Here is a 23,562-nt window from a genome sequence, read left to right as displayed (position 1 = left end):
TTTATGGGTTTATATATATGTTTATAGTACTCTGGTATTTTATTTGAGCTTGTTTAAATATTTCTACTGCTTGAATGGTATCAGAGATGTGTGACTGGTCTCATAAAACCCTAGGCCCCACTGTGCGGGTGCGGGGCATTACAAGTGGTATCAGAGACTGGTCTCATAATACCCTGGGCCCCACTTGGCGGGTGCGGGGCGTTACAAGTGGTATAAGAGCTTTAGGTTATAGTTTCTGCAGACTCTAGGAGGATTAATACTAGAGTATATGTTTGAGTTTGATGAGGATAAGAACTGGTAGATTAAGGTATTGATAGGAATTTGAGTTTTATTTCATAGCCTAGAGGCAGAAATCCCTTGACAAACTTCTGTGATTTTTTGAATCCGTCGACGGTTTCAAAAAACCACGGTAAATCCATCAATGGTAATGTTTCCAAGCAAAGAGATTGAAACTTGGAATTTGAATTTGAAGGTTATGATAATTGTGGATAATTGGGTGTTGGATGTTCAATTGAGGATTTGAATATTAATTTGGTTAACTATTTTATGATTATGTCAGATATGTTAAGATGTAGAAATTTTAAACTTGTCTCTTTTATATATTCAGGAGGGATCCCAGAGGTAAAGGCATTAACGATGAAGGAGGAAATGAGTTGGGAGCTTTCAGCAAAGATGAGATTGAAACCTCCCAACTATTGTGAGGTATAGCTCGTTGGGTTAGGGAAGAGATGATACGAGATTTTGGGGGATTGAGCTACCCACCAATGAATCAGGGTTGTATGATTGATCAATTCACCTGCTTGAAACCTTATGCTTTTGAGGGTGGCACTAACCCAATCAAGGCTGAGACTTAGATGCAAGAGATGAAGAAGATATTGGCAGTGCTGAATTGCACTGAGGAGCAGAAGGTTCTTTTCGCCACCTTCAAGCTGACCGGAGAAGCTAAACGGTAGTGGCAAGCGGTGAAGCTATTGGAAGAGCAGCAAGATGGCGATGACATGGGGTCATTTTAAGAAAGTCTTCTACCACCGATATTTTCCAGCCACCACCAGAAATGCGAAGGTAGAGGAATTTTTCATCTTCACACAAGGGCGTCTCACTATTCAAAAGTATGCCACTAGGTTCCTAGAACTTTCACCTTTTGAACCTTTTATGGTTCCAAACGAATATCAAAAGGAGAGATAGTTTGAAAGAGGCTTAAATAAGAGGATTCATGAGCATATGTCGTGTTTGCAGATACAAGACTTCACAGAGTTGGTGGATAAAGCTTCCGTTGCAGAGTAAAGTCTACAGAGAGATGCAAAAACATCAAAATGGAGGAAGAGACCCGTATCTCCTAGCCCCCATGCAAATATCAAATAGGGGTCCTGGAGGGGAGATAGAGATACTGCGGGACAGAGGTGAGAAAGGAATGATCGAGGACAAGAGGGTGATTCGTCACGTCCTCATTGATCTAGATGCAATCAAAGGCATTGAGGAGAATGCCGAGGTAGGGGTGTCGTGTGCTATAGATGTGAAAAATATGGCCATATAGCCCGGGAGTGTCAAGAACAACTGAACAATGCACCTGCTCCAGATCAAAATCGGAGGAACAACCCGATGCCTTGTGGTGGTGGCGGCCTGACACGTGTTTATAAGCTTGGTACAACAGAGGGGGACAATGCTAAAGGCACAGTTAATATAATTATGTTTGCATAAGTAATAATATTGTTTGACTTTGAGTGATTTGACGTTGTATATGTTAGAATTAATTGAAATGTATGAATGTGGTTAACTAGTTCTTAAAATTGTGAAAATATGAAATTGACGAATTTCAAGGATGAAATTCTTTTAAGGAGGAGATAATGTAATGACCAGAATCTAGAAATTAAAATAAAATAAATATAAAAGAAAGAAACAAAGGGAAATAAAAAAAATTTGAGGAAAAATGGATTTTGGCTGGTTTAGGTAACATTTTTCTGGAGAGCAGAGAAAATCGATGACGATTTTCTGAATTTACCGTGGGACGGTAACTAGTAAATGGTAAATTTGGGCTGGTTAAAGAGAAAACCGTCGATGGTTTTTTGGAGGCCTGGGGAAACCAGTGATGATTTTCTGCGTAGAGGTGGATATAAAGAAAGTCCTACGAGCATTTCTCAAGGAAATCAAAATTTCCTTTTCTTCCTCTCTGAAAAACCTATGGTTATTTTCCATATTTTCTTTGATTTATGCTCCATTAAGGCTTATATTGACGATCCGGAACCACCATAAGGTTTGTGGGATCATTCCCTACAAAGCCATTGGAGTAGATCGTTGATTTAAGATTTTGGGGCACCATCCCAAAATTAGGGTAAGTGAGATATTTTAAAATTTTATTATTAAATTGAAGTATATGGAACATAGGAAGTATTAAATGAGTACTGTTTTGTGATTTGAGTAAGTTGGGATTTTTGGAACACATGGCCTCGTTTCCTATTCGATTTTAAAAGGAATTTCAAGGAGCAGGTAAGGGGAAAACGTTATAGCAACTTTTTAATTAATTTTAAACCGGTTAAGTTTGAAAATTTGAGTATAAAATTATATATAGGTATAATTATTTGAATGGGTAGGCTATTGGAACAAAAATGATTTTAATAATGTATATTGTATTTAGGAAAAGTTTATGTGGTATGAAAATAACTTTCATAATTAAATGGTTGCGCGTACTGCTTGATTACAATTGTTGTTCGCATGTGGCTACTGAATGGGTTATAAATTCTGCTTGGTTGTGAATATTGTTCAAATGTGAGTATTGTTTGATTGTGAATAATGCGGTAAATGTGTTGATGTGCCTGGGTGATTGGTTATGCAATGAATGTATAATGTTTTATGGTTCATGTAAACTGCGATATAGCGTTGGCAGTGGTATGAGGAGGTCGTTATATCATACCTGATATAAATCGCCATATAACATTAGCAGTGGTATGAGGAGGTCGTTATATGAGCATTTATATTAAGGGGGTAAAACATTGGCAGTGGAATGAGGAGTTTGTTTTACCGATTTACTATGAACAAGGTTGTGCGTGTGGATTTGTAGCTTGTGTGGTTGTGGTATCTGTGTGGGCCACGATGTATTCTGTGAAGGTGTTAGTCCTGTGTGGACCAGTTCTGTGTGGACCGTGTATTTTGTAAAGGTATTAGTCCTGTGTGGACCAGTCTTGTGTGGACTGTGTGTTTTGTATGAATGAGAGTCCTGTGTGGATATGGACCCTGTGTGGGTGTGAATGAAGTTTGTGTGTGTTTCCTATGTGGATTGGTTATGATATGCGTATACATGTGGATTTTCTGTGAAATGATTAGCATTTGGAAGTGCGTAAATTTAATTACATAAGTATTTATGGTAAAGTAAAAATTCTCCACCCAAGAGCTTGCTGAGAAAGGCGAGTGCCTTAGTAATTTTCTATTGGTACCAGAGCAGAGGGAAGCTACTTGTATGGGTAGGTAAGCTTCCCTATTCTCGAAATACTTTGCCTGAATACTTAACCCGAGGGCTTACTGAGTAAGGTGAGTGCCCTGGTATAAGTACTAGGGTAGAGGGAAGTTACTTGTATGGGTTGGTAATCTTCCCTATGCCCAAGAATTATCAGTAAAAATAATTATAATTGTGTGTATAATATCAAATGACAGTGTTATTATTAATGATGTGACTTCTCCGCTTCTATGTTATTGATTATCAGATAATTTTTTTTTGGTATGTATTAAACTCTCTGCCACACACTGCTATAGCTTTTTCTTTCTTGCTGATTGGTGTCTCATCCCGGCTAATTATTATTCCTTTCAGGCCCTTCAGGTGATCGAGCTTAGAAAGCTCTGGGGTGGGGTTTAGTTGTGAAAGGTTAAAAGAACAGTTTTATATACAGTTTTATGTTAAATTTTCCTCGTTATGTAATATGGAGGATTTGGTTACACTACTTTGTGGGTTTGTATGTATGTTTATAGTACTTGGGTATTTTATTTGAGGTTGTTTAAATAGTTTTGCTGCATGATTGGTATCAGAGACATGGGAGTGGTCTCATAACACCCTAGGCCCCACTTGGCGAGTGTGGGGCATTACAAGTGGTATCAGAGACGTGTGACTAGTCTCATAACACCCTGGGCCCCACTTTGAGGTTGTTTAAATAGTTTTGCTGCGTGATTGGTATCAGAGACATGGGACTAGTCTCATAACACCCTGGGCCCCACTTGGCGGGTGTGAAGCATTACAAGTGGTATCATAGATGTGTGACTAGTCTCATAACACCCTGGGCCCCACTTAACGAGTCCAGGGCATTACAAAACCAGCCTACGTCCCCACCTTGGGCATACCCCCCAAGGATTACATTAGCCCTGCTCACTTAAACGGGTAGAGTAGAAGCCATTTACATCCTCTCCTTACGGGGTGAGAAAAACCCAGCTTAATTTTTGGGCTGAACCGAACCGGTTTCACTTACGATGCTAAGACATCCCAGTTCAATTCTAAGCTGAACCCAACCGGTCTCATTTATGAAACTGAGAATCCCCAGTTCAATTCCGGGTTAAACCCAACTGATATAATAAAACCAATTTTTGTAAATGATAAAATGCTTCTAAATACAAACAGAGATGTACAATGTTTAAGCTCTAAATACATGCACTCTAATATGATATGAAATATGCTTAGTGGAGTAAGGGTGATATCAAATAATTTTACTCAAATAAAATGTATATGAAAAATGAGTATTATTGTTCTCCTATAAATGTTTTTGCAAATAAAGAATACTTGGAGAATCTAGGAATTTAAGCTTTAAGAAAATATTTGTGCTGTAAATAATTTTCTCTCAAAAATATTTATCAAAGAAATAATCAAGAGAGAACCTAAGCAATACTCTCAAAAATATTTTTCAAAGATTAAGTGCCTAGTGAGAGTAAGTGTAAATAAAATGCCCTAAATATATACTCTCCTCGAAAATGATTTTGAAATAAATACATGAAAGAGAGTTGAAGAGATTTGTATAAAAGATTTTGCCCCCAAAGAATGATTTTATCATTAAAAATTGGTTTTGTGGGAACTTTGATTAACAAAAGTTTAGAGAGAATTTGGAGTTAATCAAAGTTGTTAATATGGAGCTATGAGGGGGTATTTATAGATTTTCAGAAAATTATGACCGTTGTGGACACGCTCAGTATTTTAGAAAAGTTTAATTAAAAGTTGATGATATTTTAGTGCTTTTAAAAAGTTCTAACTCGAGAGTTTCGGTCGACCATATTAAAGGTTCATTCGACCATATTGACAAGTTTGGTTGACCGTGGGATTTTTGAACTGAGGTTCTGGTCGATCATATCAAGGCGATTTTGAACCCTTCGAGGTTCAGTCGACTAGGGCATATTCGATTGACCAAATTTTGACGTTCGATTGACCAAATCAAATTTCAACTAAGAGTTCGGTCGACTAGAGTATTGGGAATTACCCACGTGCTAATTTGGTCGACCGTGCAATGCAATGTCATTTTAAAAGTAGTAGACCAAATAGTCAACTGTTGACCCTAGAAGGTTCGGTCAATCGAAAGTCTATGTAGGTTCAGGTTCGATCGACCGAGCATATTAAAATTGTGCATTTAAGTCAAGATTTTTATTCAAAGTCTCCCCTGTTCACATAATTATAACCTCTAAGTTATAGGAGACTTTTCATGTGATATTTTGGGACCTAAAGTCAATCTATGGTCTTCGTGAGTTAGCCCCAAAAATTTGATGTTGGTCAACCTAGATGAACCCTAAGGCCAGTCTTCAGTCTTGTGGCTCCATATGGTCAATATATGATCCTGTCTGAGCAAATAATCATATCATATAGATGCATGCATTATTATAGACCAAATAATAAAAATAAATGTAATTATAAAAGAAATATTATGTCTTCTTCTTCTTTTCCTTTGCTCTTTGATATCATGAAATATGTCAGATTTGAGCTTTAAGTCATATTTTGGCTTCCATGTTCTCTTGATTTTATGTGTGACCTAAATTATACCTGTTCAACACTTAAACGCACACATAAGAGACACTTGTGTTTGTCAGCATCAAAATAGAGATTAGACTCAAAAAGCCAACAAGCTCTCCCTTTTTGATGATGACAAACACATAAGAGTAAAATTGGTATAACCTCAAAAGGCTCCCACCAACAATATGCATAGAAAATATAAACAGTAAAGTTCAGGCACATTCACAAAAGAAGACATTACAAATGATCATGCATTTAATTTTAGCATTCAAGCACAGACTCAAAAATTTGCCCTTATGTTATTTGCCCTTAAGAAATTCCCTATTTTTGGTCATAAACATTTTGCTCATAAAAATTCTCTCCCTTTTGGCATAAGCAAAAAGGGTTAAGTTAAGTAAAATAATTTTAAGTATTTAAAATAGGCTTAGCAAAGAGAACTCCCCCTTTTTTTTTTTTGAAACACTCTCCCCTTTTTAGTATATATATGGCATAAAAATTTTATAACTATTTGAAAAGTATAATAATTAAGTACATAAAAAATTTCATAACTGGTCATTAAGAGAATAAAAGGTACATGACAAACAAGATCAGACTAGGATTACCCACAAACTATGGCAATTTAAACATATCATAAGACCCGTGAAAGATTTGAGTTCAACACGCATGACATGTGATAGCAAATGTAGGTTTGAGCATAAAAACGGCCTAATTTGTTCATATGCATTTCATGTAGGATCAATGAACTAGTTATGCAATACCCTTAAAAAATTTTGAAACTTCATGACATATAATTTTTAACATAGAATAACACAAGTCATGAAGACATTTAAGCTCACAAGCAAGAAATAAGGTATGTATCATTTAAAATCATTTCTTGCCATAAGAATATATATATATATATATATATATATATATATATAAGAAAATAAATATATATATTCCCCTTATGATTATTAATAAATGCTGGGGGCGATACTTGCTGAATAAGAAACTTTAACATGAAAGTTCAAGCAAGTAATGTTTTTCTGGTATAACAAATATGCACAGAGTATTTCAATAAATACCTAGAAAAACCAACCATTTAGATCCTAAAAATATTATAATAATAAGCACAAGCCATAGAAAATTCAAAAACAAATCTAAGCCAAAAAATGTTGGTGAGCAACACAAGATAGGATTTTATGTTTAGACGCTCCCCCTATTAATTTGAATATATGTTTAGATACTATGGATAACACATGCACTAGAAAATGCAAACATTAAGTTATGTGTAGTGTTCGTGCATACCAAGAACAATCCATATCAAAGATGATTCAATAAAGACAGGATATGACGTTCAAGGTACTTAGAACAAATTAGGACTCAAAAAGTGGAAACAGTGAAAATATGAGTCCATGGGTTAGGTGCTATTAATCCTTTTCGCAAGGATGGAGCTTAAACTCCCCGGTATAGTCTCAGGCATACATAAGTGCATTTATGCTCAAGGATGAATTTCATTCAAGAACATTCATCACATGTTCATCCTTCTTAATATTACTTAGCATGCAGGAGATTATAGGCATTAAGTTCATTTTTCTTAAAGTGAGGCTTAAACTCTCCCTGTATATTTACAAGCATGCATACTTGCATTAAGCTCAAGGATGTTAGGCATTTAAGAGCATTCATAAAAAAATCATCATTTCAAAGGATTTTCAGCATGCAACAAGTATAGACATTTAGCACATACTAGCATGACATATTGCATTTCGTTTAAATACACGATAGCCAATCAAGACTATACTCCAAAGGTAATGCAATAGGGGTTCAACGAAATAATGACACAACTTAAAATCTACAATGAGTGTGTGCAATATGAAAAACTCAAAAACAACCATAGAAAATTCTAAAAATATTATAATAATAAGCACAAGCCATAGAAAATTCAAAAACAAATCTAAGCCAAAAAATGTTGGTGAGCAACACAAGATAGGATTTTATGTTTAGACGCTCCCCCTATTAATTTGAATATATGTTTAGATACTATGGATAACACATGCACCAGAAAATGCAAACATTAAGTTATGTGTAGTGTTCGTGCATGCCAAGAACAATCCATATCAAAGATGATTCAATAAAGACAGGATATGACGTTCAAGGTACTTAGAACAAATTAGGACTCAAAAAGTGGAAACAGTGAAAATATGAGTCCATGGGTTAGGTGCTATTAATCCTTTTCGCAAGGATGGAGCTTAAACTCCCCGGTATAGTCTCAGGCATACATAAGTGCATTTATGCTCAAGGATGAATTTCATTCAAGAACATTCATCACATGTTCATCCTTCTTAATATTACTTAGCATGCAGGAGATTATAGGCATTAAGTTCATTTTTCTTAAAGTGAGGCTTAAACTCTCCCTGTATATTTACAAGCATGCATACTTGCATTAAGCTCAAGGATGTTAGGCATTTAAGAGCATTCATAAAAAAATCATCATTTCAAAGGATTTTCAGCATGCAGCAAATATAGACATTTAGCACATACTAGCATGACATATTGCATTCCGTTTAAATACACGATAGCCAATCAAGGCTATACTCCAAAGGTAATGCAATAGGGGTTCAACGAAATAATGACACAACTTAAAATCTACAATGAGTGTGTGCAATATGAAAAACTCAAAAACAACCATAGAAAATTCTAAAAATATTATAATAATAAGCACAAGCCATAGAAAATTCAAAAACAAATCTAAGCCAAAAAATGTTGGTGAGCAACACAAGATAGGATTTTATGTTTAGACGCTCCCCCTATTAATTTGAATATATGTTTAGATACTATGGATAACACATGCACCAGAAAATGCAAACATTAAGTTATGTGTAGTGTTCGTGCATACCAAGAACAATCCATATCAAAGATGATTCAATAAAGACAGGATATGATGTTCAAGGTACTTAGAACAAATTAGGACTCAAAAAGTGGAAACAGTGAAAATATGAGTCCATGGGTTAGGTGCTATTAATCCTTTTCGCAAGGATGGAGCTTAAACTCCCGGTATAGTCTCAGGCATACATAAGTGCATTTATGCTCAAGGATGAATTTCATTCAAGAACATTCATCACATGTTCATCCTTCTTAATATTACTTAGCATGCAGGAGATTATAGGCATTAAGTTCATTTTTCTTAAAGTGAGGCTTAAACTCTCCCTGTATATTTACAAGCATGCATACTTGCATTAAGCTCAAGGATGTTAGGCATTTAAGAGCATTCATAAAAAAATCATCATTTCAAAGGATTTTCAGCATGCAGCAAATATAGACATTTAGCACATACTAGCATGACATATTGCATTTCGTTTAAATACACGATAGCCAATCAAGGCTATACTCCAAAAGTAATGCAATAGGGGTTCAAAGAAATAATGACACAACTTAAAATCTACAATAAGTGTGTGCAATATTAAACCCCCCCCCCCCCCTCTCTAAGTCATGCAATTGTCCAAGTTTATGGACCATTATCAAAATATGATATGTTTAATTAAAGGATGATGTTTTACCATTTGGGTCCTAAGTGAAAGTGCATAACCCAACGAATGGGACCAAATGATGTCCATAAACTAGTCCCTCCTAGGACGATAGAATGTGTACATGTTTTTTATTTACATTGTGGTTTGGATTTGACATGTACTTACCTATATAGTTATTTTGCATACATTTTAAACAAAGGGTGAGAATAATAATTTCATTATGATTCACTCATCCTTTAAAAAATGTTTAGGCATGCATTAAACTATTTATTCTAATACATGGTTTCATTTATGGAAAAAATTCTACCGAAATTTCGGCAACATTTCATCTATAAATTGAACATTTCCCATTTTTCCATGTACCTAAAATAAGCTAGATTCACGCAATCAATTTATAATTCAGTTCAAGCATGCGAGAATCTATATCCACTACCAGCATGCAATTCACATCACTGCATCTGTCATGCAGGAGGCATTCAATACAGGCATGCATTCAGTAGTTCAATCAACGTATCAAATAAAATATAAACTATCCATGCGAAGATATAATCATTAGGCAAGTGATGGATAGTGACATTCAGCTCGAAGTAAAAAAAATTCTTTGCTCCCCCTCAACTATATAGCCAAAAAGTTTTGTATTCAATAATATTTGGTGTAACAAAATTTTCAAATATGGGGAAGAGAATATGATTTCCTGAAATTAAAATTTTCATTTTAAAATGATTAATCATTTAAACTTAATGATGAGTTTAGGATTATATGATATATATAATATTAATTCGCCCATCCAAAGGGGATAGCCAATATCTTCATATATTAACCAATCATAATCATATCTATATATTAAGCAAATAGATTGGATAAAATCAATTTAGATTCTCATATTGGCTTGCTTCACTTAATAATATTAGAATAATAATAGTGTATACAAAAATTTAAGAATTTAAGCACAAAACACTATTCAAGCTTTTAAGGCATTAAGATCCCTTATTAAACTTAATCCTAACATCTTATGAGTATTGATGAAATTTCTTTTAAAATACACCTCATAAGATGGTATGCCATTATCACATAATTCACATGATAAAAATAAACACAAAGCATACAATATGTGAATCAAACATCAAATATAAGTAGAAGGAGGAAAAATATACCTTTGTGTTTTACTCCTTGTTAGTCATTTAAGCTCGAAGTGCTATTAATCTCTCTCTCGATTTTTCATACCTCAAATGGTTCCCAAAATCCTTAGCACTCAAAGATTATAAACTATGTAAAACTCTTAGTGACTAAGGCACAACAAAAAAATATGCATGACATTCAAATGATATGCACTCAAACAATATCATGCTTTTTCAAACTATTTTCATGTTTTGGGAAACAATGCATTATAAATATCATTTTCAATGGGATATGATTTTCTTTTGCAAAACTCTTTCCAAATACTCCGATAATCTAATTTTACAAAAACATTATCGAATTTCAGTAGTAAAATCTACACAATAAAACAGTGGAGGATTTGCAAAGGGTTAACCCTCAAAATAGGGATACATCGGAAAATGAACCGTTGCAATCTTTATGCAAATGCAATTAAGCTTATTGCAACTGGACTCTGATACCAATTGTTGGAATTGGTGTGATCCCAAGAGGGGGGGTGAATTAGGTTTTAAAATATTTTGGTTAAATTAAACTGGGTGAATTAGGTTTTAAAATATTTTGGTTAAATTAAACTTTTACGCCAATTCACTACATATCATATCTCATTCATAATACAAACGTGTATGTAAAATAATTAAATTGTGAGTGTAAGACATACACATGTGTAGTATATCTCATTTAATTTAAATATGTGCATGCAAATAAATATGACAGTAAATAAATAGGGATACACATATTGAATTTAAAGCACAAAAATTTAAATGAGATAGGGAGAGAGAGACACACGATATTTGTTATCGAGGTTCATCTAAATCAATCTACGTCCTCACCTTGGGCATACCCCCTAAGGATTACACTATCTCTACTCACTTAAATGAGTGGAGTAGAAGTCATTTACATCCTCTCCTTATAGGGCGAGGAAAACCCAATTCAATTTTCGGGCTGAACCGAATCGGTCTCAGTTACGGGGCCGAGACTTCTCAGTTCAATTCTGAGTTGAACCCAACCAGTCTCACTTACGGGGCTGAAACTCCCCAGTTCAATTCCAGACTAAATCCTACTGATACAATAAAAATCATTTTTGTACATGATAAAATGCTTCTAAATACAAGTAAAGATGTACAACGTTTAAACTCTAAATACATGCACTCTAATATGATATAAAATATACTCAGTAGAGTAAGGGTGCTATCAAATAATTTTGCATAAATAAAATGTATATGAAAAATAAGTATTATTTGTCTCCTATAAATATTTTTGCAAATAAAGAATGTTTAGAGAATCTAGGAATTTAAGTTTAAGAAAATATTTGTGCTGTAAATAATTTTCTCCCAAAAATATTTATCAAAAAAATAATCGGGAGAGAACCTAAGCAATACTCTCAAAAATAATTTTCAAAGATTAAGTGCCTAGTGAGAGTATGTGCAAATAAAATGCCCTAAATAAAACACTCTCCTCAAAAAATAATTTTGAAATAAATGCATGAAAGAGAGTTTGAGAGATTTGTATAAAAGATTTTCCCCCAAAAGAATGATTTTATCGATAAAAATTGGTTTTGGGGGAACTTTGATTAACAAAGATTTAGAGAGAATTTGGAGTTAATCAAAGTTGCTAATATGGAGTTATGAGGGTGTATTTATATATTTTTCGAAAATTATGATCGTTGAGGACACGCTCAGTATTTTGAAAAAAATTAATTAAAAGTTAATGACTTTTTAGCGCTTTTAAAAAATTCTAACCCGAGAGTTTCGGTCGACCATATTAAAGGTTCGGTCGACCATATTGATAAGTTAGGTCGATCGTGACATTTTTGAATTGAGGTTTTGGTTGACCATATCAAGGCGATTTTGAACCCTCCGAAGTTCGATCGACCAGGGCATGTTCTGTTGTCCAAATTTTGACGTTTGGTTGACTAGATCAAATTTCAACTAAGAGTTCTGTTGACTAGAGCATTAGGAATTACCCATGTGCCAATTCGGTCGACCGTGCGGTGCAAGGTCATTTTAAAAGTGGTCAATCGAATAGTCAACTATTGACCCTAAGAGGGTTGGTCGACCAAAAGTTTATGTAGGTTCAGGTTCGGTCAACCGAGCATATTAAAATTGTGCATTTAAGTCCAGATTTTTATTCAAAGTCACCCCTGTTCACATAAATATAACTTTTAAATTATAGGGGACTTTTCATGTGATATTTTGAGACATAAAGTCAATCTATGGTCTTTGAGAGTTAACCCCAAAAATCCAACGTCGGTCGACCTAAATGAACCCTATGATCAGTCTACGGTCCTGTGGCTCCCTATGGTCAATCTACAATCCTGTCGGAGCAAATAATCATATCATGCAAATGCATGCATTATTACAAACGAAATAATAAAAATAAATGTAATTACAAAGGAAATATTATGTCTTCTTCTTCTTCTTTGCTCTTTGACATCATGGAATACGCTATATTTGACCTCTAAGTCCTATCTTGGCTTCTATATTCTCTTGATCTTATGTGTGCCCTGAATTATACATGTTCAGCACTTAAACACACACATAAGAGACACTTGTGTTTGTTAGGATCAAAATAGAGATCAAACTCAAAAAGCCAATAATTTTTATACCAATTTTTCTAAAAATCAGTATATACTCATGCCACACAATTTGAGTATTAAATCATAGGTTAATAATTGCCCGGAAGAATTTACATATATTTCACAAAAAATAAATCATCTTTCTTTAGGGTTTAATCAATTCATAATAATAATAATGATAATAATCCAAAAAAATCCAATTTCCTTATATTTGAATACCCATAAAACATATATATCAATTTCTGTAACCACATATTATAATTTAATTGGTTAAATTTTAAAAAAATGTCTAACATAATTTATTCCCTTTACCTGATTTCTGGAGTGGTGCTTAGGATCCCCGACCTATGAATTTGCTTCGGTTAATCTATCAAGTATTGACACTAGGATCCTAGAATAATATTTATCTGTTGTTTTGGGCTAATATTGGAGAGAAAATTGAGGAGACAGAGAGAGTGAGAGCCGTAGCCCTAGGAGAGAGAGAGAGAGAGAGAGAGAGAGAAATTTTTCAAAAAAAATGAACTTAAGTTCTATTTATAGGTAGCTGTCTCCGACAAACCGTCGACGTTTTGGTCTTTAATCAAACCGTTTTACCGTGTTTTTACCTTTTACGACCCTCGGTAAATTGAAACTATCAATGGTTTTCCTAAACTTACTGAAACTGTTGACGGATTGGCCTCACTAAACCATGCACACTCAAAATCGTTGACGATTTTCCTAAGACTTCCCCAAACCGTCGACGGTTTGGTCTAGTACCAAACCAAATTTCACTTTTTTCCTTATTACTTTAATTTACAACTATTTAGTTAGTTTTATAAGATAAATGTATGCTGCTGGTAAAAAATTAATATATGAATTAATTTTAAATTTTGTTATCGGTAAGATAAAATTTAATTCGTGCATAATTTTTAATTTTTTTAAAAAAATTATTTTATTTTTATCTCATTTTTTTTATACTTATAGAATATTAAAAATGTATATGCCAAAGTGTACACAAGGACCCCTGAGTGACTGAATAACTTTGATGTCAGATTCACGCTATACTTGGAAGTTCTAGGTTTAGAAGCATCACTAGATAAGTTAAGAAGCATTTGTATAAACTTGTACTAGTTAGCCAAAATTGTTGTTGTTGTTGTTGTTTTTTTTTTTTTTAATTTAATGATCAATAAATGAGTTCCTTGTTTAAATAGACTTTGTATTTTTTGTATTTTTTTATTTAATAATTGATTATCTTAAATAAATTTTATATTTTCTATTAATTAGTTTGTTTTACACCCGTGCATATATATATATATATATATATATATTATATTTTCTATTAATTAGTTTATTTTACTCACGTGCATATATATATAAAGAAATCTTTTTTAAATTTTGTTGGTAGAAAATCTTCATGGCCTATTACTAGTCGTCTTCTTTTCTTCGCTGAAATCTATTAAATTTTTATTTTCTATTAGTACCATTAAATTATGCAGTTAGGAGGAAACTTCTTTTTATTCTATTTTCTCTCAGTGAAGTCATAAGTTAATTAATCCTTATATTATTAAGTAAAATCTATTTTAATATTTGTACTCTAAATACAATTAAAGACTTATGCTTACTAAATTTAATTATTAAAATTATTATTTCATTAAATGAGGTTGGAAGGGAATATCTTTCGCAAGTTTCCCTTATTTTTCTTCTTTATTAAATGTTAATTTCATAGAAACTAATACTAATATAATGAAATGCGATGCTAAGCTTATATTTTGTACATTCATACAAGTTTGTTAATATAATTATGTGAAATTAGTGATTATAAATTCCTATTATACTAATTAAAAGTATAAGAATTAAAATATATTTAATTCATCTTATAGGATAAGGACTTACTTAAGATTTTGCACTTAAATATATTTAAGCGTGATGTTTTTTTTTTTTTTAAATAAAAATTGTTTAATTTTTTGTCAACATATTAGGTTGGGATTTAGTCATTTAATGGCTGATTTAGTAACAAAACATGAACTCATTTTTATATTTGTCCAACCAAAATAATCAAAGATTTGACCAACTATTCAATTGATCCACTTGCTCAAATTTTATTAAATTCTCAATTTATTATCAACATATTCAAGCATTATATTAACGTTTTAATTTCTTTTATAATATACTAAAAGCCAAGTACTCATTCATTAGAAAAAAAAATGAACTACTTTTATTTAATATTTGATTAGGGGCGAAATAATCAAAGATTTGACTAAATATTCAATTAATGCAGTTGCCTAAATTGAACTATATTTTCATGTTAAAAGATATCTACAATATACTTTAATATTAAAATTAATAGTTTTGAAAAATTTATTTTTATATTAAAAATTTTAATTAATTAATTAATGTCCGTGCATCACAATTGCTTGTACTAGCATTTATAAGCATCTCCAGTATTATTAAGGGAAGCCTACGTAGTTTTAAACTATTTCTTTCTTTCAACAATACCCTTAATTTACAAGTAATCTTATAATTACAATATTTAGAAAATTTAAATTAGTATTAATTTAAATTGTAAAAAATCTTTATAATTAACTTCTTATTTTTTTAGTAATAGTAAAAATTTACAAATATGAAGTATTTAGTTGGTGTCTGCCCACTACTAGTACGTCGGGGTGATATAGAATTAGTGCAGTTTTAAGTTTTCAAGAAATTATTTTCATATAAAATTGGGGGACATTGGGTAAAAAATTAAAAAGAGTAGGAAAAATTCTAAGATCATGAAAATTAATAGTAATTTTTTTAAAAAAAATCCTATTAATATAATTTACTTTTAAGAAATCATGGGTTTTTTTTAGAAAAATAAAAAATAAAAAAAGAAACACAGCCCTCAAAAAAATTTCAATTTTTAATGTTAAATTTAGAGAGGAATGAGTTTGATTGGGTCACCTTGGGCTGAATATATTGAAGGCTGCTGAGGGCTTGATTATCTTTGAACAGACAACTAATTAATATATATTAATTAATTATCTCATTAGGAAGAATCAAACTTTAATTTGATGTCGTCTAAGCATTTTCTTAATTATAGAATCTAGCAATTGATATGTAATTAATTAATACTCAGCTGGATTGCCTAGTAAGGGTGACTTGTGACTTTGGTAATTCCAAAGTCACGGATTCGATTCCCTTTTTGAGAGTTTATTTTGATGAATTATCAAGCATGCGTCAATGGACGGACGGCTTTCACCGCTCAAGTTTGGTATCGCAACATACTGTCAAAAGTGGCACGATGGTGATTAGAATCCCCAGTTATAAAAATAATAATAATAATAAAAGTGTCTTCATTTTCTAATGGGTGACGCAAAGGACGGTGGGGAAAAAGAAGACAGCCGACTGGAAATAAGGAGTCCAGGTAGCATGCACGCACGCATGCAGACGTGTATGCATATCTCTGTCGTTGACTCCCTAAGCAAAAATGTTGATTTTCTCAATCGCCTTCAACGCATATGCATGCATGATGAGGTCAGAGACTTCGGGAGACATTCCAACCTTTTATAAGTCATGCGCTGATGATGTAATTAAGGATTGTAATCTCTCTTTGGTAACGGTCATAATGCCAATATAAAGCACCTTAGCTTGTTAAGGGTGAAATCACAATATATTAAAAAAAAGTACTCAAAATATAATTTCTTTTCTGATAAAATTTAGAATTCATCAATTGTACAATATGCGCGTCGGATAAAATGAGACAATACTTTTCGAGGTATTCTTATTAACCTTCTTATAGAAGCCCATATATTGATGGTATATATAATCAGGATGGTAATCTCGCATTGGTTAAGTCATATTATTCATATAAAGTATTTTTTTTTTATGGTAGTTAAATTATGAAATATATGAGAAATATTTATAAAAAATTATTCTTGTAAATATGTAGAATTTAGAATTCTCCAAATGATGTTATATATACGCTTGGACCAACTACGGTAGTACGTATTGTCAATCCAGGTCAATGGGGCCATATCAATGCAAACTTCTTATATGTTGAAGACATGATGTTATTTTATTATAGTTGAGCCCAAATACAAATACAACAAAACAGCAAAATCAAGCGTTAAGTCCCACTAGGAGGGGTCGGTTATATGAATCATTTTATGCTAATTCATGTGATCATGGACCATTTCTTTTGACAGATTCAGAGATATTAAATTCTTACTCACTATCTCCTCCCAAGTTATTTTAGGCCTACCTCTAACCCTTTTACTCCTCTCACAGTAACTAACTCACTCTTCCTCACTGGCGCAATATGTGGCCTACGTTGCAAGTGTCCACATCATCTAAGTTGTCTTTCTCTTATCTTATCTTCTATAGGAGTTACACCTAACTTACCACGATCTAATATGTTCATTCCTTAATTTATCTTTCAATGTTATACTACTCATCCATTTAAGCATTCTTATTTCGACAACTTTTACTTTTTGGATATTCTGTTTCTTCGTTGTCCAACATTCTGATCCATATAGCATAGTTGGTCTTATAGTTGTCCTATTATTGTGGATGTGGCTCATACTCAGAGTGGATCACATGTATTAGAGAAAACTATGGGATGCAAGGGACAAAGAGCCAAAAGCAAGGTATTTTCTTCTGCCTCAAATTATCGACGGTTTCCGTCGGCGCAAATGACATAATTTGAATTCGGGGGCTTGTAGATTGGGCTTATTTGGAGGATTTTCCTCCGAGGGATAACTATAGATGTAGTTTATGTAACAATCTGATTTCATGCCAATTTTTTTCCACATATATAAACTGTAAAGTTTCACCATTCTGATATCTTCTAATATAAACCATAACATCACCACGGACCAGGTAAAGACCGTGGAACCTGTATAACCATAAACTACCTATGCAATGGAAAGCATAAAGCAAATATCCACATCAAATATATACAATACCAGACATTCAGTATTTCTCCAAAATATACATACTTAACCATTCCCAAAATGCCCTCACCTGGATTTAGGGACTACTCAAAAAGTGACTTCCCAAAATACTTACCCTCCAAACAGGGCAATACTACAGTCCCCTCTCCTTGTGAGCCTGATTTGCTTGCTTATCTGGTTCACCTGAAAAATAATGGAATAATGGAATGAAACAACTCTCAGTAAGACGAAATATATTATTACTAATGTGACATATGAGTTTACATATTGTAAAAAAAAATCTGATTTAAAAGTACTGCAAATAATTGAGTCTGAGAAAACATGTATAAATAATACACAGTATAGCTCATACCTATGTTGCTTAACATAAACTGTTTTTCTGAATATTCTATTCATAATACTTTTAATATTTATAGGTATGTCTACGGTTTCTGTAAATCTGGGTATATATAATAACTGATAAAACTTCCCTGGATGGATAACTGAAAGTCATGATTTAACCCCTTATGATAAGGTTGTGCGGCCCGCAGGCGGGACCTATCACTAGCTGGCCGACCAGGATAAGTCAATTGAACTTCGAAAGTCAGATCGGCCTCCTCAACCCTAACTTACGGGGAGCCTGTCCACGACATAGGCACGATCGACTATTGAAAATCCACATACTATCTGAGTTATGTGGTTGCAATTTGAACTGAAAATAACTACGGTACCGTGCTCTGAAACTGATATGGTCGATTAAGGTCTAATACTATATATATATATAACTAATATTTATATATTACTATTTTACCATGATTCTGATATGACTAAAATAACCATAACATGAAATAACTATTCTGAATGTACTGTATAATCTGTATACTGAATATCTAAAGATTCAAATGCTAAATGTCTGAAATGTTATGGTTATGAAATCTGTAAATCATGGTATACTGAAAATGTTGTATTATTTATTTTCCTGAATATATTCCATAAAAATGTGATTATGCAAAATCTGAAAATATCTATCTATCTGTAGATATTTTTACATACACACACACACACACACACACACACACACCGTACATCATGATATTCTGACATTCGTATAAATTCTGTATAATAATATTTTCTACTAATATGTTGTAAATCATGATATCTGAAAGCTATAAAAATACTATATTGATCTGATACTAACTCATGCCACACAACTAAATAAAGAACCTCTGTACTAAAATCTATACTTTCCCAAAACACATAAACCTATTGATAATATTACTAATTTAACTAGCATAACATATTTCCCTTACCTGACTATCTGAGCACTAAATGCTATTTACAATCTCACGCATGCGGTGTTCATAATTTCAACGTCCTGAGATAACACATACGTTTAATTTTCCAATCAAAGAACTGAATTCACCTAGATAATTATCACATAAATATTCTCCTCAAATCCACATATGCCCAATTTTTAGACTATAAACCATTTATCATTTTACTTGGGTTCCTGAGATATCACTCACTAGGGTCCTCAACCCATGCATGTAGAGTCACAAAACACCTTATTCCTGAAAATATAATACCCTGATTTTACTTCACAAAACTCCAGTATATTCTCAAATAATAAAAAAACTAGGCTCAAATAAATCTAGTGATACTAAAAATACCCAAATAATCTACTTACCCTGGTTTTGGGATGGTTCCCAAACTTCTCAAATCAACACTTTCCTCCGACTATGTTGTAGAGAATCTCTCCAGGATCTCCGTGGTAGCTTCTGATCGTCGAACCGGGGAGAAACTGAACCAAAATCGTAGAGATAAGGCAGAGAAAACGTATTCTAGAGAGAGAGAAAAAAAAATTCTGCCTGAAATTCTTGCAGAAAAAATATTTTCGGCCTTATATAGAAAGCTTGTCCACGTGGCCTCGTTGATGAGCCTCGTCACCTCATAGGTGAGTCTATGAAGGAAGTTCGTCAACAAGCACTTAATCCTCGTTGACGAGTTTTAGATCCTGGAAACTGGAAACAGCCTCTCGGTAAGTACTCGTCGACGAGACGCATGTCCACATCGACGAGCCCAAGAAGGATGCTCGTCGATGAGCACCATGCGTTCGTCGATGAGACCCCTGCATTCGTTGACGAGACTCTATAAGTCCCCTTTTAAAATTTCATGTTTTCTCTTTTCTTTTATTATTTAATTGCTATAAATTTTCCGTATCTCTACATTCTCCCTTCCTTATAAAATTTCATCCTTGAAACTTTTTATCTGAATTGAACACCATTCTTAGCATAAAACGGGCTACTTATTTTATTACTAACCTTCACTTATGGCGGAGGAATACCGTGGTTACATAAGCAGTTCTGGGAGATTACAAATATACTCACAAATGAAAATTTTCGCAAAACAAAAAACACTACCTATCTTATATGCTAAATTACAATTATACATTCGTCACTCTGTATTGAATAAAATAAAACTGTTATTATTTGAACTATACAAACCACTACTGTACCCCACTAAACAGGTGTGGGTATTTCTGTCTGATTTCTTCCTCAAGCTCTTATGAAGCTTCTTTCATGGCATGATTTTTCCACAAGACTTTTCTCATGACGTCCCGGACCCTGCTAGAGAACCACTCTCTGGGAAAAAATGGGTGCGGCTACAAACGAGGAAAAATGGATGTGTATTTTGGAAAATATATTTTCGTGGAAAAGTAATGTGTGATGGAGTCGCCACTAACCTTTTGAAGTGCGGTTAGAACACTTAATTGCTACCCAGTTAGGGGTAGAATTGGTTTGCGTCATCAGAGTCGGGTTCGGGAGTACGGTTATGCGAGGGGATAGTATTAGTACCCCCTACGCGCTCGTTCTTACGAATGGTACTAGATTAATCGAAAATTATCCCCAAAATAAATCTAGTAAGTCTGTCAAAATTACTTCCTTTCAAAAATCAAAAGAATGAAAATACTATATGGGATTCCTTCATAACCGGGGCAATCCGATACTCCGAAGAGTATATGCCCTTTGTTGCAATCATCGGGATGAAAAATCAAGAAAATAGGACACGAAAATACACTCCCGGAGTTTAGAAATCTGTACAATTTTTCTAAATACGAAAATAATATTCGAGGAGGTTTTTGGACTCCTTCGGGATGACACGGACCTCAAAAATATTTTTTGTAGTTTTTCTAAGACTTTTCTAGATTTTTTGTGATTTTCTCAAGTGCAACGACGTTTTTGGAAATTTCTAATTTTTTTTGTGATTTTTTCAATATTTTTCCTGAAGTAATTAAATAACAACAAAAAAATAAATTAACGAAAAATCCGCTAAAATTGAAAAGAAGATGAAAAACAAAATGGAAGATTAAACCAGTTTCATACTAGTTCAGAAGACCCAACTGGTTCAGTGAAGAACCAGTCTAAGAAGGGTCAACTCGTTTTAGGCCCGGTCAAAGCCATCAACCATGCACCCATAGTGCTCGGTATTTGGTTCAATTTTGTATTTTTGACACATTCGACTGAAGTACCACCAACCCTCCAAGACCATTCCAACATGTGTGCATGCATGTAAAATGCAAACAAAAGTAGTTGTATTAGGCATTGTTACACTCTTCTCCATCTCTAAGAACACTTCCAAAGCCTTCTCTCCACCCCCATGCATCCCATACCCCATAATCATGGAGTTTCACGATACAACACTCTTCTTGGGCATCTCCTTGAAGACATTGGAAGCAAAATCCATAGCCCCACATTTTGCATAAATTGTCAAGAGGGCAGTTGAAAGCAACACATAAGGCTTAATCTTCCTATTATTATTAATGTATGAATGAACCCATTTGCCCTCATCAAGCCTCCCTAAGTTTGCACAAGCAATCAGGACACTCACAAGAGTTGCCTCATTCGGTATAACATCTCCTTCTTTCATCCTATCAAATAACCTCAAACACTAGTCATAATCTTTAAAGCGAACATAAAGAGCCAATATGGTATTCCAAGAAACTACACTTTGAATTGACATGCAATTAAAAAGCTCGTGAGTCCCAGCAATATCTTCAATCCTTGCATACCCATCAATCATAAAATTCCAAGAAACAACATCACGAAATGGCATACTCTCAAACATTTTTTTTTTTTGCACTCTTCATGTCTTCAATTCCCACATAACCTACAAGCATAGAGTTCCAAATAAGAACATCTCTCCCCCACATTTCATCAAAAAGTTCACATGCCAAACCAAACTCCCCAATTTTCACATACCCGTTAATCATTGAGTTCCGAGTAACCAAATCTGAATGGGAACACACATCAAACAACACGTGTGCAGCCCCAATTCTTCCACAAACAAAGTACATATGAATCAAGGAATTACGAACAAACAAATCAAGATTAAGCCCATACTTCAGTATCAGAGCATGAATTTTTCCCCGACCCAGACCAACCCAAGCTCTGCGGAGATCTTCACTACGAGCGAGAAGGTGTAATGATTCGGCAGGACGTCTTTACCCACCATTTGCTGATAGTAGAAAGTAAGAGCTACATGTGGGTCATTGAAATTCACTAAACTCCTCATAATGATGTTGCATATGAAAGCATCGGGCTCTTCGAGGCTATCAAAAAGAGAAAGAGCGTGTTTGGCTGTAATTGGAGAAGCACAAAGCTTCTTTACCGCTTTGCTAGTAGCTAGAGGATGTTGAAAGATGCCAGAGACAATGAGTTGAGATTGGATTTGGTTGAACTCTCTCATGGTGCCACTATATGAATCTAATGAGCGCAGGAAGGGGTGGTTTAGGTTCAGAATGTGCTGTCCTTACAAATGCACTTCTGGGGGATTGTCTTCATTATCAATCCAGATTCTTGGCGAGGATTTGGAGAGATTTCTGTGGGTTTTGATGAATTTTTCAAGAGTATAAGAATATAATCTAGCCGTGGGTTTGGATGATTTGAACCTAACAACCATTTATCTTCTATAGTATGGAGGGAAGGACCAGATTCGTGAAATGTGGACAGAAGTTTTGGGTGGATTCCCGCGAAAAATGGAAGATCAGAGAAAGACTGAGAGCAAAGCGAGGGCAGGGGAGTCAGAGAGAGTGAGATCTGCGGATGGTCTCGCTACAAAAAATCAGGGTACTAGTGATGGATAAAATTCGTCACTAATAGTCATATATTCATCACTAATAGTATTAGTGACGAATTTATGAGCATTAGTGACGATTTTAAAATAGTTGCTATATGTGTCGTTACTACTAACTTTTAGTGATGAATTCAACTTTCGTCACTAATAATGGAGTATTAGTAACGGATAAAATCCGTCACTAAAACCCTAACACTGTCACTATATAGTATAGAACGGCTCAACTCAAATTCATCACTAATAATAGGGGTATTAGTGATGAAATAGAAATTCGTCACTAATAGTAGAAGTTTTAGTGACGAATTAGAAATTCGTCACTACTAGTAGGGTATTAGTGAC

General features: G+C 33.8%; 1 pseudogene; it reads right to left on the bottom strand.

The window, feature by feature from the left end:
* Positions 1-21,531: 21,531 nt before the first annotated feature.
* LOC131158700 (pentatricopeptide repeat-containing protein At1g08070, chloroplastic-like) lies at positions 21,532-23,049 on the bottom strand (annotated as a pseudogene).
* Positions 23,050-23,562: the final 513 nt, after the last annotated feature.

Source organism: Malania oleifera, chromosome 6 (assembly GCF_029873635.1).
Source record: "Malania oleifera isolate guangnan ecotype guangnan chromosome 6, ASM2987363v1, whole genome shotgun sequence".
Lineage (NCBI taxonomy): Eukaryota > Viridiplantae > Streptophyta > Magnoliopsida > Santalales > Ximeniaceae > Malania > Malania oleifera.
The sequence above is the reverse complement of the archived record's forward strand: the minus strand, read 5'-3'. Positions and strand labels throughout refer to the sequence as shown.